This window comes from Centruroides vittatus, unplaced genomic scaffold, assembly GCF_030686945.1.
Source record: "Centruroides vittatus isolate TY-2023 unplaced genomic scaffold, ASM3068694v2 contig_970, whole genome shotgun sequence".
Classification (NCBI taxonomy): domain Eukaryota; kingdom Metazoa; phylum Arthropoda; class Arachnida; order Scorpiones; family Buthidae; genus Centruroides; species Centruroides vittatus.
The window spans coordinates 2327816-2345197 of NW_027122643.1; the positions used below are offsets into that span (position 1 = coordinate 2327816).

General features: G+C 25.3%; 1 pseudogene; it reads left to right on the top strand.

The window, feature by feature from the left end:
• The window catches only part of LOC136985431 (cell adhesion molecule Dscam1-like), a 205500-nt pseudogene that overhangs the window by 65292 nt on the left and 122826 nt on the right, over positions 1-17382 (top strand).

Sequence of the window (17382 nt, forward strand, 5' to 3'; positions counted from 1 at the left end):
AGTGAGTGCTTTTTCAAAACATCTAAGAGTCATCTTTAGAAACAAATAAATATCAAATGATTGCTAAATGATTTAAATAAAAAATTAAAAAATTATCACGTATTTATAAGAAATTTAAATATGTTAACAAAAGTGATGTTAATAAATGCTATAAATGTTTTTAAAAAGCTGGATTTTTTTATTATTTATAATTAAGAATCATTGTCGTTTAAATATTTTTTTAATAATAATTTCTGTACTTTGCATAAAATAATACTAAATCATCTTTAGAATATTAAAATATGAAGCATATTAAGAGTATACAGTTTAGTCACTATTAGTTTGTAGAAAGTATGTAGAAAGTATCTATGTGTAATTTTAAGAATTTATATTTACTGTATGTATGATCAGGAACTGTATTTATATTTTAATGAAAATGTAATTATATTAATTTATTAAAGATTAACTGTAATCTTTCTCATGATGGCAACACCTTATATATATTTTATTATATATATAAGATGGCATATATAAGATTTATTTCAATACTAATACTTTTTATATTACATACTTAAACATGAAAATTTATGTGTTTTAATTAAGAAATTATTTTGTTATATGTTTTACTTGTTTAGAAGTATAGTACATAATTTGTGTTAATGTAAGTTATATAGAAACATCAATAAACATAGTTAGACAAATATATTAAGTGATAATAAGATGTGAAATAATATAAATATGATTTGTGCATTTTTTCCAGTTTCATTTTTTCCTTATTTATTTTTTCTAGATGATCCTCCAGTTTTTTCATATACATTCCAAGAACAAACACTTCAACCTGGACCATTTGTTTCTCTGAAATGTGCTGCAACTGGAACACCTTTGCCACAAATTACATGGACTTTAGATGGTTTTCCTATTAGTGAAAATATGAGAATTCGTGTAGGTGACTTTGTTAACAATGATGGCTATGTTAATAGTTTTGTTAATATAACTTCTCTCAAATCAGAAGATAGTGGAAAATATTCTTGCCATGCAAGTAATGAAGTTGCAACTGTGTCTTATTCTGCTAAATTAAATGTATTTGGTCCACCATTTATTAGGCAAATGAAAAATATTACAGTTTTATCTGGAAATACTTTATCTATCAGATGTCCTGTTGCTGGTTATCCAATTGAAAAAATAACATGGGAAAAAGGTAAATTTTGCAATTTTTTCTTTACTCAAATTATTTTATAAAATTCTGTAAAATGAAGTAAAATAATCTATTATGATCAAATGATATAATAAAAAAATTATGTAATTTTTCATCATCTTTTAAAAATTACATACAAAGAAATTTATTTTTGTAAAAACTTTTTTAATCTTTCATTCTCTTATGATAAATGAAATTTATATTAACAGAATAATGAATTAGAAAAGGAAATAGAATATTTTAAAATGGAACAGATTTTATTTGTTTTATTATTATGTAGTGTAATTGGAACATATATTACATGACATATATACTTGTGCCTAGTGCTATACTGGACCAAAGTCGAGGCATAACTATAGAAAACTAATGTTTTGTTTATCTGCTATTTGTGTATGTATATATGTTTAAGAATTATCTATGTGATATGTATTTAGTATGCCAACCTTTTGTAGAGTAAGTATGTTCTATTGTGAAGTCCTAATATTTCTAGACTTTTGTGTAATGTATGTGGTATGACACCAGTGAAAGAAAGGATTACTGGCTCAATACATATCTTATCTATATTCTAACAGACACATCATTTTGTGAGCAAGTTCTGAGTATTTGCTAATTTTTTCAGTGTATGTATTTTGTATGTTATAGGTGTTCAGTACAGCTTTGTCTTTAATGTGTAATTTTATTTTATTTGACAATGAATGTGATGTCTAGTCTGTTGTGATGGATTGTTTTTTCTGTGATCATGGCATGGTCATAGTATATATTGTGTGTTGTTTTCTATAGTCACAGTATATACGTGCTGTGTTTATAGTACAGTTTGTGTTTGCTATGATCGTCTGAAGTGTGTATTTGTAGTGTAGTTTATGAGTGTGTAAAGTTTGTGTTTGTAGGTGAGCTTTTGATATATTATATTTGCTATTTGGTTATGTTGATGTAAGTAGTCTTTGTATTAAAAGCTTGCAATCTGATTTGATATGTTGTATAGTTTTATGGACAACATGGCATTTCCTACTGGTGTCATCTGGAGTTTTGTATCTTTTAAGATATACTTCCTGTAGTTTCTATTCTTTATAGCAATTATAAACCTTTTTGTCCTTCCATAGGCATCTATAAGTCAGCCAATAGTTTGATGCAGTTCTGTCAACATGATCCTGGCTGAGATCATTAAGGATGCCTACTGTAGAGCTCCTTCTGAGCCTAAGACTGCCTGATGGTGTCTGTGCATTTTGTGTATTGTGTTAGATCCAGGTCAGTGTTGTGAAAGTTTAATGGCTTACTGTTTTTGTCTGCAAGAGTTAGTTTTGGGTAATTGTGGTGTTTCTTGTTTTCTACAGAAAAACTTATGATTTTAATTCGTAATTTCGTTTCATCCGATGGCTTCTTTTACGTTTAATAATTTAAAGACAGTTCGCTCAAACAGTGCAAACTATAATTTTAAATTATTATTGTCTACTAGGACTTCCATATATTAATAGGACTCATTATACTGCATGATTGATTGGATACAAAGAGGAAGCAGTAGTCAAAATTAAAACAGTATTAAACCTGCATAAAAACAGTAATCCAGTATGAAAGTAACAATTTGTTACTAAAGCAAAACATTTTAGATTAACTTATTGTATTTCTTTATTTTCATCTATTTTACCTGAAAATAAAGAAATACTGTTTTAATTTTGACTACTGTTTTCTCCTTGTGTCCAAATGATCATACCAGTGTAATAAGTGATATTGATATGTGGAAGTCCTAGTAGAAGTCCTAGTTGTTAATAATTTAGAATAGTATTAAGGACAGAGAGGCATAATTGATTAACTCTCTGTATTTATTTATAGTGTAGATTTAAAATATCTGTGAAGCCTTCTTTTTCTTCTTTATAATAGAGAGTCTGCCTTTCTATGGATGATTTTAGGTGTTTTTTGGTTAATGTTGTTCGTGTTTTCTCTTTGGAGTTCTTATAGTTCTGTGTAAGTCCAATGTATAACTTCAAATGAATATATCAGTATTGGGATAACATATGTGTTGATTGCTTTAAATGTTTTTCATTCAGTTGTGTTATTAGTATTGATATATTAGTATTTTTTTTATTAGTCTTTGTTTTATTTGTGAATGTTATCTGAGTTTGGCCTGTTGGAATCCTAAATATTTGTAGACTTTGCACTCATCCATGGATTCAGTGACATCTCCATTTCTAGCTACAAAATCATCTTTATTCAGGATTCCTTTTTTTGTGTGAATTGTTTTGCATTTGCCTAGACCAAACTTCATTTGAATGTCAGTGGAGTAAGTATGTGTAACTTATAACAGGTGATTTAGCAGTGCTTGGGTGGGTGAGTAGAAATTTATGTCATCCAAATACATAAGATATTATATGTTTTGTATTGTTTTGTTGTATTTGATGTTATATCCCTATTTATTTATTGAACAATGTGTTTACGACCAGACAAAACCAAAGTGGACTTAATGAGTCTCCCTGAAAAAATACTCTACCTTATGTATATTTGGTTTGCTTTGATATATGTGCTGTAAATAAGATATAGTGTTCTTCAGTGTTGCATTATTTTCTAAAAATTTAATGATTGTTGAATGTATTTTGTATAGATGTCTTGTATAGATTTTATAGGTATGGGATGCTATTGAATGTGTTCCTGTAATCCATGTATGCCACATATAGGTTTTTACTTATTTGTATTTGACATAGAATGACTGAATCTATGAGTAACTGTTCTTTCCATCCCATGTGGTTTCTATGACAGTCTGTTTGTTGCTCTTTAAGAATGTTGTATTATTCTATATGCACTCTTCTCTAACTGCACTTAAATAACAATCAAACGTTGACAAAAACCTTTAATATGCAGTCTTTTTTTTTATTGACTTTTCAAACGTTTTTGGCCATTTGAATGTCCTTCTTCAGGAATAAAAATCAACTGATTCCAGTTTCTATAAAACAAAATTTGTTTTGGAACAATTTTAAATGTTTGAATTTTCATAGATGTCTAGTGCACAAGCCCGTAAGTCTCAGCAGCATGGAGAGTGGCATAATCTGAATATTTAGTATGAAAAAGGGATGAATTGTTAAAGAATTAGGCACAGTAGTGTTACTGTTATTTATTTACTTAAACAACATTGATACTACACGGGAGTAAAGTATGGCTGTATGGTATATTTGTTTATTTATTTATTTATTCTCGTATTATATTTATGTATCATTTATATGTATATTTGTACAAGTAACACATATATATTGTATTTTTATTTATGGGCTTGTGCACTAGACATCTATGAAAATTTAAATGTTTAAAATTGTTCCAAAACAAGTTTTGTTTTATAGAAATTGGAATCATTCGATGTTTATACCTGAAGAAGGTCATTCAAATGGCCAAAAATTTTTGAAAAGTTAATAAAAAAGGTTGCATATTAAAGGTTTTTGTCAAGATTTGGTTGTTCTATATGGTGGCATATTTTGTTTATGATGCATGAAATGGATATTTTATAGAGTGTATGAAGGCATGTGATTGGTTTGTATTGTATAAGGTCCCTGGTGTTGATGATACCCTCTGTAAGAAATTTTGGCATGTCTTGTGGATTGTTGACTATGTTTGTGTAAAATATTTGACTAGTTTCTGTTGCAGAGATGTACAGTACATTCTTACTTTCCCTGGCTCTGTTATATATAATTATATATAATGGAGGGAAAGTATGATGATCAGTCAAAAATGACCTCTCAAGATTTTTACATTTTTGGACTCAAGGGACCTTGAAATGTTGAGAAATGCAAAAAAAATTAAGGGTTTTTTCTGTATGATTTTGTTCACTCTCTTTCAAGCTTAATAACTCCTGTGTTTTTTGTTGAAAATTTCTGAAATTTTGCAGGGAGGTTTGTGTATTAGGGGAATTGATGGTATTAAATTTTGGTGGTTAAAGGTCAAGGGGGTGGGGAGATAAGGGGGTCATGTGTGATATCTTGAGTAGGGTCAGACTTAATGATGATTTTACTCATTATTAGCATTTACAATTTTTTATAAAACTCATCTTTACCCAAATTAAGCTTTTTGCCATTTTATAGTAATTAAAAATATGAGATCTTATTTAAAATTTTTTTATGAGAGATGGCACCACTCACACAGTTTTAAATGTTGCCAGGAAAGTTAAGCAACTCATTGCTGGATTGTTTGTACCAGAAATTGTGACTGTTAGTTGCACCAGGTGTCTTCCAACTGTGTATTCTTTGTACTACGTATTGGATGTTTTAAACAACTAATCAAAACTGGTTATTCTTAATAAAAAGTGGAAATAAACTAATATCCAGCACAAAAACATAAGACCCATATTAAATAGGTGCAAACATTAAATGGGTGCTAACATTTTCACCTGTGTTAAGTTGGCATCTTTTGAAGAAGCCCATTTAACACAGGCAAAAACATTAGCTGTCTTACATAGCAAGGTTGAGGCCGAAGTTTTAAATGCAAAAATGTGTACATCGAACATTCAGCGCCACTTTCCTGTAAGCCTAGAAGTTTGACAATGGCATTTAGAATGTCAAACATGATTCCACTGACTTTCCAAACACCATTGTCAAACTTCTAGCCTTACAGGAAAGCGGTGCTGAACATCCGACATACACGTTTTCGCGTTTAAAACTTCGGCCTCAACCTCGCTATTTTTGTGCTGGATATTGGTTTATTTTACCTTGTTTGTTGGATGTTGTGTATGCTTATTTTGACACAGGGCATGATTGGAGTCTCGTGTATATTTTGTTTTTCCTCTTTGATCTGGCTTGCATTATCTTTATGTGTGATGGATTAAACCAAAGAAGAGACCAATAGTCTGTGAGTTGTTTTTCTGTTGGCAAGCCATTTTGTTGTGATTGTTTGGAAAATTTGGTATGTAGATGTGTGTAGAAAAGTGCCTTATTGTTTGTAAATAACTTAATTTGTTGCTTTTGTATCATTTAAGTCTTTGTGATCTGGTTGCTAGTTTTTGCTTGAGAATGTCAATGTATTCCTGTACTGTACACGCATATTGTGTTGTTTGTGTATTTTAATTTTTCTGAATATTTTCCTAAGTTCTTTCATTAAGTTTGTTATTATTAGTGCATTGTGTTTAGCCTGTCTAATTGTTAGTGCAATTTCAAATATCTTTTACAAATTTTGGATATAATGTATGGATTTTATATCCATATCAACTTTTGGATAAGAGAAATACAAAATTTTTCTTCTTTACATTAATTATTATAATTTTAACAGTTTTTTTTTTTTTTAGGTGTCAACTTATTATATGAAAAATGTTTTTGGGACTTAGTCCTATTCAATTCATTTATCTCATAGATAATTGAACTAAGACAGTAATTCTTAACCTACATAATGTGTCCCTGTTAAGTGTGAGATATCTTTTCTTCATAAAAGATCTATTTTTCTATTTGAACTTTGACATATTAAACTGTATATTTTTGAGATTATAATATCAGGTTTTAACATAAATTTCATATGGCATGCATAGTGACAAATTTGAACACATTTTACAGTGAAGTCTTGCAAGATTGGTGTATATTGTTTTATTTGCAGTGAAATGAATAGTATGTTTGCATATTTTGAAGTGTGTACAATACTTCTATTTTTTTCTTTTTTGCTGTATTAAAGATGGAAGTGACCAAAAAACATATTTAACATGTTATTCTTTGAGTACAACAAGGAAATAATGCAAGTGAATCAGCTAGAATTATGTAAAATGTCTATGGAAACAATGTTGTGAGTGAAAAGTTGTGTTACTGATTTGCAATATTTTGAAATGATGACTTCAGTTTTAAAGATAATGAGTGCACCAGGTGCCCTCAGATTTTGATGTAAAGGCCTGAAAACGCTGCTGGAAAATATGCAAGTCATATGATTATTTAAAGATATTTGAAAAGCTGGAAAAAGTGCTGAAGTTGGGAAAATGAATGAGTGCTACATGATTATTGCCAGCACAACTTGAACATCATATCAATGTATGTATTTCGTTGTATTCCTGTTAAACAACCACACACAACACCAAGGTATAGTCAACAATGTACCCAACAAACTGATGACTGGTGTGCATAGAAAAAAACAAATATTTATTGTGAATTTTTGTTTTGTTTTTTTCTATGCATACTGGTCATTGGTTTGTTGGGTATGTTGTGTATTCTTGTTATCTCTGAATTCCATTTTTGGATTAAACTAGTACAGGAGATGAAAATTGAATACAATACAAGAATATTAAATGTTATCAGTGACTCAGTCCTGAAGATAAATCAGTACTTCAGCTGAAAGCCAGTTTTCATCCAATGAAGATTTTGCTTGGCATTCTATTCCATCAGGATAATGCCCATCCACACATGACTCTTATCACTTCTAAAAAATTGTAGGAACTTGGCTGGGAAAAAAATGATACATCCCCACATTCCCTGGATCTTTCTCCTTCAGATTACCACTTATTTTGGATCTTGCAAAATTATCTTGGTGGAAAGAACTTCGTCTCTCAGGAAGCTCTCAGAAATGCAGTGTCAGCATTTTTTGATTGTAAACCAAGAGAATTTTTCCAACAAGGTATCAAAAAATTGCTCTGAAAGATGGCATGAGTTTATATCTAATAAGGAACAATAAATACAATTTAAAAATAAAAATTCAATAAAATTTTCAATCTTTTTGGTCAGAACTTATGTTACAACTCGATAATTTAGTATTTAAAATAAAATTTTCTTTCTCTGAACTTCCTAAATTTTTTTATCTTTGCCATTGAGTATTGAATATTTTTCAAACATCTTATGTAACTTTGATATTGAATAATTTTATTGTGTAGGCTAATTATATGCTTTTTCTATTGTAAACCACTAACTTTGACATAAATATTTTTATATTGATGAATGGACACAGATGTATTTTTTCTTAATTGGTTAAGCTGTATTGAAAGTTAAGTTAAAATAGATGTGAGAAAATAAGATGACCTTCTTCCTTTAAATAAAAAAAATTTTATAGTGATGCAAGTGTGCATTTTAGTTCAAGGGATATGAGCAGTGGAAAAAGTTAAAAATTACTGAACTAATAGATAAAATCTTGTATTATTATTGTATATGTGTAAACAATAAAATTTCATAAAACTTAATTAGAATAAACATTAAAGGTTTTAAATTACAGTATTTTTAACAATATAATTTATATCATTATAGATCATTATTCTTACTTTTAGATATATTAAATATATATTGCATTTATTTTAAATTTATGTTTTGTTTGTTAAAGATTATAATATATTTTTTCAAAATAAAAGTAATTACTTATATTAGGAGAAATATTTAATGTTATAAGAAGTTTTTCCTTACAAATGCTCTTATGATATAATTGATAGGCCTATATCATGATTATTTCAAACAGAGGAGTTCATAATCAATTATCAAATGCAAAAATATCATTTTCATAGATTTGTAAAGAATAGATTAATATTTCTAATTGTCCTTTATAAACTTTGGTTTATTTAACTCAAAAAAGCAATTTAGTAAAATATATACTGTATTTATTCTAATAAACAGCACAGTTTATAACTCAGTTTATCTTGAAGCTGTTCTATTTATTAGAGGATGCTTACTATTAGAGAGCAGCTATTATTTCTATTCTTTGAGAATTAGTTATGACTATTATTCTAGGGTGATTATAATGGAATAAATTTGATAATTTTTTCACTTTATTTGAAAAACAATGCAACACTTAAAACACTTGCATTTTATTTCAATGTACAATAAGAGTGACAATGCTGAAAATAACATTCAGTTTTTTAGTTTACAATAAAACTTATCTTTTTCTAATAGACAGCATTCTTACTATTAGAGAATACTGTTTATAATTTTTCCATCTCAATTGCAATGTTTATTAGAGGGCACTTACTATTAGAGGATACTGTTTATTAGAATAAATATGGTATCACTTACACTAATGTTAGGGTTATAATTAAGATTATACTAATAGATTTTTCTGACTTTTTTATAATTAATTCTTCTTAAGGATTTATAAAGTGATACATTCTGTGAAATTTTTTTAGCAAATATAGTTTGATATAAAAACTTAATTATAATTGTAAAATAAAATTTCTTATTTATTCAAAAATACAATGGCCAGAATGACATTAATGTATAAAAATATGAAAATTTGAAGAAATAGTAAATGAAGCTTACAATGCTATAATGTTGTAAATGCCAATAAACAAACTTTTCAAGAGAAATAAGAAACACTTTTTCTAGTGAATGAATTCATTTCACTTTATAATAAAATGATAAAAATCTCACTAAGTTACAAATTCTCTGGAATATCAAAATGATGTGAATATAAGCTGTAATGTTTTAAGTGCCAAAAGTCATATGACTTGCACTTTGGCAATTTAAACGTTATGGCTTCACATAAATTCAACTTCAAAATACAGTCACTTACAGTGCCAATATCATCATAGTATTTTTTTGCAGCAGAAAATGTTGTGTTTAGAATTCAATTCTTCAATGAAAAATGTATTTAGAGAAAAAATGGCATTTACAATGTGATGGCATTGCATGCTTCAAATGTCTTCACATTATTATTATTAATATATATATATATATATATATTTATATATTAATGTTTATGTTAATTGTGCCATCACTGAAAAAATATTTTTAACATCTGTTGCATATTGCAGTGGATGAATATCCTCTAATAAAATGTTGATTTCATTGAAAAGATAGTTGTGTTCCTGAGATTGTGAACAAGACATAATGTAAAGATGTTTATTGTTTCTTCTAATTTTTATATTTTTATGAAATTTTTTATTGTATACGACAATATAATAATTTTATTGCATATAGCAATTTATAAAAATTAATAAATTTAATTTTCTCAATATATCACTTGTATTTCAATATTGAGAAAATTTATTTTATTTCAGATATGTTCATGAATATATATAGGCTATATCATAAGTTAAAAAATATTATTGTATTTATGTACCATTGCAAATTTAGATATCTAAATTTAAAATTTAAAAGATGAAAAAAAAAATCTATTTTTTTTATTTTATACTTACATATACTTAAATTTTGGAATAGAAATAGACATTAATAATTCAAAATATTTTCTATTAAAATTTATACAAATGTTATATTGTTACATTTCTGTTAACTGTTTTGTTATACTATTCTGTTTTTTGTTTTATATTTTTCCCATTTTAATAATTTATATTGTTTCTTTCTGAATAATGGATGAGGGAATCATATTTATTTCTCTAAATATAATTTTTACTGTAGGAAAAACAAAATTGCCTCAGAATCGAAGGCAGACATCACATCCAAATGGTACTCTAGTCATTCAAAATGTAGATAGATCAAGTGATCAAGGCTGGTATCGATGCACCGCAGCAAATTCAAGAGGAGAGAGTGCAGTTAGAGAAGTATATGTAAAAGTACTTAGTATGTAATGTTATTTATATTAATTATAATCTTTATTAAAAGTTATTATGTAATTATATTTATATATATATTTTTTTATTTATTAGTTGCTCCAGTAATTAGTCCATTTTATTTTTCATCAAATATACGAGATGGCATGAGGAGTACAATTACTTGTGCAGTTGCTGAAGGAGATTCCCCAATCACAATAAAATGGTTGAAGAATGGTCATTTGTTATCAGATAACTCTAATGTGAAAATTGATTCTAATAATGAATTTTTATCTCTTCTTTTTATAAAACGAGTTACATATAATGATAATGGAAATTATACATGTGTTGCTTCTAATGATGCAGCTACAACAAATTATACTGCAACCATGGTAGTTAATGGTATGTTATTATTTATAAATGTGTTAATACAGAATTTTGAATTTAATTTATAATTTTTTAAAATTTTAATATGTAATGAAAACATTTTAAATACTGTTATTAAGTATTATTTAATCCTATTGATGAATTAATATACATTTTATTAGAAAGAAATATATTATTTTATTAGAAGTTATTGCTTAAATTACTTAATATCTATTGCTTTAACAGTACATTTACAATTAATCTACATTAGTTCATTCAAAATTAAAGAAGATTGTAAGGATAAACTTGCATTAGTAACATGTTAAATAGAAAAATTACAATTTATGTTAATCAGTATATATGTTTTTATATATAATTTAAATAAATTTAAATGTAGTTACTATTTTCTAAGTCTAATTTTAAAAAATCTTCAATTATTTAATATATTAAATATATAATATGAAAAAAATTAAAATAGTATTAATTTATGTTAATGGTATTGTCTTAATTCATTAATTCTGTTAATTAAGACATTTATATTTACTGTTTCTTTATTATTTGTATTTTTCCATTACGGTCTCTGAAGATTATTTTAATACATTTGAACAAATAAGTATCTTTAGTTGCTTTCTTTATTGTCCATAAACAATAGATTCAGTTTCATAATTTAGAATAACAATTAATTTTATTCTCTTAAATTCATCTGGACAATTTACACTGCCATTCTTAATGGTTTTTAAAAACTAATTCTGAATTAATTTTACTGTTAAAGGTAAAATTAATTTCTTTTCAGATTAAACTTTCAACTGTTTATTTAACTTTATTTAGTTCATTTGAAAACTAAGTATTTCATAATGAATAATATGATTATTTTTATTTTTTATTAATTTTATCAGAGATTTATAATTTTTTTATTTATCATTTTAAAAAATTAATGTAAAATTTGATATTGAAATATTGTGTAGTTTTAAGTTCTAAAATAAATTAAGAACTAAATATAATCTTATATCAGTTCCTCTAAATTATAATTGAAATGCTATAAATAATGTTAGCTTATCATTTATTTATCTAAAATTTAAATAAAATGAATGTAATAGTTAAATATAAAAATTCTGTTTTTATTGTTTTTAAAGTTAGAAATCAATTTAAGGTTTCATCTGCAACATGAATCATATGATATCTTGAATCCAATTCAAAATTTTAATTCTCAAGTGGTAGTAATTTCATATTTGTATAAATATTTATTAAAATATATATATAATGATTAATAACTATATTTATGATTTGGAAGTTGAAATATGATTGATTTTTGCTTTCTATATTTACAAACTTTAAATTTAAATTAAACACTGAAAAATGTTATCTGTTTTACCCTACTTTTTCATATTTATAATAAATATAGTATATAAATTATGTAAATTGTTTTTCAGATATAGATAAATATTAAGATTTTACAAAACCAATTGTAATGAAACATCATCCTGAAAAAATTCAATGGTTGTTGCGATAAAAAAGATGTTTTCAATGCACATCTGTTTGTTTGTTGATATGAAATATTATTGCAATTATAAAGAATATTAAAGAAATATTATATTTTTAGTATTTTTACATAGTAGTATCATTATTTAAGACTAATTAATGTATATTATAAAAACAAATATTTTATTCACTTTACATCATTTTTAAAATTGATTTTTTTTTTATTTTTAAATATTCAATATGAAACAAACTTTTAATTTTTTAGTACCTCCACTATGGAAAATCAAACCTGTAGATAAATCAGTTACCGTAAGTGATAGCATAGTAATTGATTGTCAGGCTGAAGGATTTCCTGAACCACGTATTTGGTGGGAAAAATCTTCTGGTAAGTTATTTCTAGTCAATATTCATACAATACAGAAAAAAACAAATTTATATTGAAACATATAGAAATGTATTCTCTCCAGTTATTTTCTTTTTACAACAATACAAAAGAAAAGCTGCATTTTCACTAATATTTTATATATTATATTTAAATTGAGTTCTTATTTTCATTTTCAAATAGTTATAAAAAACTAATTAGAATAATTTTTTCATAAACAAAAACTAACTTCTTATAATTTTATTAATATTTATTTCAAATGTAAATAATTAGAAAGTTTTAATTATTTAAACTACTAATTTAAAAATATCAAATCTGTTAATTAAAATAATTGCATTATTAAAATTAAATAAATTACTGAGAGCTTTAGAAAAGATTTCAAGTTATATTCTATCCATATATTATATTAATACAAGAATTTAAAATAATGAATTTATTTTAATTTTTAAATTTTAAATAAATAATTACTTTGACTTAAAAATATAAATAAAATCATTTTTTATTTATTGAATACTGTAAAAATTAAAATTGATTTACAAATAACAAATATATGATATTATTAGTAATTCATTAGACTTAAACTATAGCAACAAAATATTGTTAAATAATTGAATAGTGTAATGATTTTATTCATATTTAACATTTAGTGAAAATTAATAATTAGAAGTTTGTTTATGTACAAAGTTTTGTGACAATAAAATATTTCAAAATTTTATTTGAAGGCAATTTTTGTCATTTAATTTTTTTCTTGGTTATTATAAAATTTGTAAATTTTAAAAATAACATTGAAATTAAATAATCCATTTCATTTTTTACACTTTGTTTCAACTATCTTTAAATTGACATGAGAAAGTTTGAGTTGAAATGTTCTAAGATGTTTTTCTTTTATCTAATGTCTGTAATATTTGGAATTTTTCCATATTTCAACATAGCAGTTCCAAAAATATTGAAATAAATGACTTGTAAATTGATTTTGAATAATCTAAATTCAATAAGTCAACTATTGATTCAAGCATACACTACAACTTTTAAAATTCAACTCAACACAAAGAAAGTCACTAAAAATAATAGTAATATGTAAAAATGTTTTAAAAGTTTTAAATTTTATTGTAATAATATATTGAAAAATAATAATATAGCCATATATGTATTCATAAATATGTACAGTATTTGCATATTATGATAATTACAGATAATGTTAGTCATTTAATTTTGTCAGAATTAGCAAGTTCTAAAACAAATAAGTTAAAATACACTACAAAAACTTTACTTATTGAAATTAGAATTAGAATTTGATTATAATTATCATTATCTCCAGATAAGTAGATGTTTTAAAACTATCTTTTCATGCTACTAGCCACAGTGTGTGGTTGATGAAGTGCAATTGTTATCAGTCTTATTCAGCTTGAATGTTAAACATTAATTGGTATTTGCTTGTAGTATAGTAGTTCAAATTTTTGGCCCTTGACACTTTAATTATACATTAGTTGTCATTAAAGATGTATTATTGCAAAAATTATCATGTATGCAACACAATGAATTACTATTAATTAATAATAATAATTATAATTAACAAATGTTTAAGTTATACATGTTTTAATTGTTTTAACATGATCTTTTAATGTCAGAGTCAATAAAAGAAGAATTTACACTAATTATAATCTTATTTACTTACTCTGCTTAATGTTATCAGTATAGATAAGTCAAAAATGATTACAATAAGCATATCCTATTGTATATTACATATCTGTTAATTTAACACTTGAAATTTGATCAAACTAGTGTCAGAAATATGAGCTTTTAAGTTTTTTTAATAGATAATAAAAAAATAAAAACAAAATCTATGCATATAAATATTTGCATGAATCTGAAAGTTTTCATTAAAGTCAGGTGTTTTCTGATTTTTTTTCATTGATTTGAATACTTTATTTTTGGTCATTAAAATTTGCTATCATTTCTATCAAATGTGAACAATTTTAAAAGCATGTATATTTATTGTATTTCTGATTATTTTTTATATAATATATATATATTATATATATATTATTATTATTTATATAAAATTTATTAATATATATCAGTTTTTATTATATCAGTTATGAATGAACGTGTTTGTGAAATTAAAATTCAAAATTTATACATAAGAATAAATACTAAGGTCTGATTTTAGTCTGATTTTTAACATAAATCAGACTAAAACAGCTTCTATTGAGACTAAATCATTAAGCTTTAATTTATTTTAAATGTAATATATTTCCTTAGTATTTATTCTTATGTATAAATTTTGAATTTTAATTTCACAAACACATTTATTCGTAACAGTAAATTGTTTTTCTACAACTAGATATGCATTATATTTATAAATCTAAAACACTAAATCAATTTCTGTCACAATAATCATATAATTTTTATATTTAGTTTGATTCAGTTTATTCTCATAGTTTCTAGACATTCAGCATATACTTTATTAAGATTCCTTTTTTATCAAGTTTTAACAGTTTTTATTATAGTTACAAATAACTTAAATATTTTGCAAATAATTTTACTACTACCAATAAAATTTCATAATCTAGAGTCTCTCTCCTCAAATTTAACTTTTTTTATAAAACAAAATTGAATTTTTCAATCATATCTGTATTACATAATCCCTGTAGTTGAATGTCATAATTCATTACTGATCTAATGATTATGTCAAGTAAATCTGTTTTAGTTTTCAAAATCCATGCTTCCTTTATGAAAAACTTTATTCAAATCTTAACTACTTGTTGAGTTTTTGAGAATTTTTATGGATATATGCAATCTTGTATGTGAGATTAGGGGTAAGAAGATGGAGTAGGAAATGACAACATTCATAATAAAAGTGAACTGCACTTCATGCCAATTTTTAAATATATATTGATAGTAACTACACCTGAGTGTTGTGGCATTACCAATAGCAACTTTTAGAGTATAAAGGTGTTCGCCTTTATACTCTAAAAGTTGCTATTGGTAACGCCACAACACTCAAGTGTAGTTACTATATATGACAAGATTCAGTTGTAAGGAGTCACTCAACACAGTTAACTACAGTTAAACATTTATTAGACAGCACAAAAGTTTGTACAATATGTTACACAGCTAAGTAAGACTAAATGTTTGCATTTATGCATGTTATCATCATGGAGAGAGAGAGAGTTCACAAATTTCAGTACCTTACAAGTGTGAACTAGAAATCCCATGTTGAAGAGAACAAGAAATAAGTTTTTGATGTTTATTAACAGTTCTAGAGAGTAGCAGCATACAAGCAAAAGGATGACAAGAGATTTGAAGGTACAGAAATCCAAAGAAGGCACATGAATGAAACGGCAGATGGTAATAGCACACAGGCACAGATCTTAAAAGCTTGAAGAATGGGTGATGACTGACTAATATTGGCCATTCTCTGTTATATTCAAAGATGCAAATTCCTTAGAGCTAACTAAAAGTCAAGGAAAAGGTGTCATAAGGTGTCACTATCAACTATGACAAAGCATAAGTTGACACTCTCTCAAATCAGAAAGTTGACATATACTAGTTTCTGATGAGGTCATCATCAGGATTGTTTTCCTTTAACTTGTTCAATTTTCATATTTTGTAATATTTTTAGTATATAAAAAGATATGAAATAGATAAAAGAGATAAAAGAACCAATAGATACAAAAAAAGATAGAAAACAAAACAGTATTTTAACAAACAGTTTACAAATTTCTCCATTAGTCTTTTAAAAAAATATAAATCTTAAGCAGTCAAAGACATATCAAAAAAAGAATATATATATATATATATATATTTTTTTAAATATTTTATAATAATATAATATAAAAATAATTTTATATATTTTTTTTAATAAAAAATATATATATATATATATATATATATATTTTTTTTTTTTTTCTCAAATCCTTCATTCATGATGACGACTTCTTTTGTATTTGTTACTAAACTGAATGAAGAAAGAAAGAAATTCTTGAATTTGAACTTTCTCATGTGCTGTTCCAAAATCAATAAAAGACATATGAAACCTTTTAGTTATGTAGTTTAAATAGAATTATTAGGTTTTATAATTATGTAGTAAATATTCAAAAAACAGAAATGTAAAGATGTCTTTGTCAGATTCCAAGATTTTTCATTTTATTTGATATTTCTTAACCTTGGCATAATCTTAGGATGAATGCCACACAATGAAATTGTATAAGAAATGTGCACACAATAAATATAAAAGTAAATTGTTTTAGACTTACATGAATGAATTTGAACAGTTAATTCATATTTTAAATTCAGTTTTTTTAATTAATTCACATTTTTATTAATCTTACAATAATTATTTTTATTTATTTATTCAAAAGGTTCTTCACCAGGAGATTATCAAACTATAATCAGTAATTCACATATTCATACTTTGGAAAATGGTTCATTAATGATTAAAGAAATTGAACAGGCTGATGCTGGATTTTATTTATGTCAAGCTACAAATGGAATAGGAACTGGCTTAAGTAAAGTAGTAGAACTAACTGTTCATGGTAAGTTTACAGCAATTAAAGTATTTTATTTAATTTG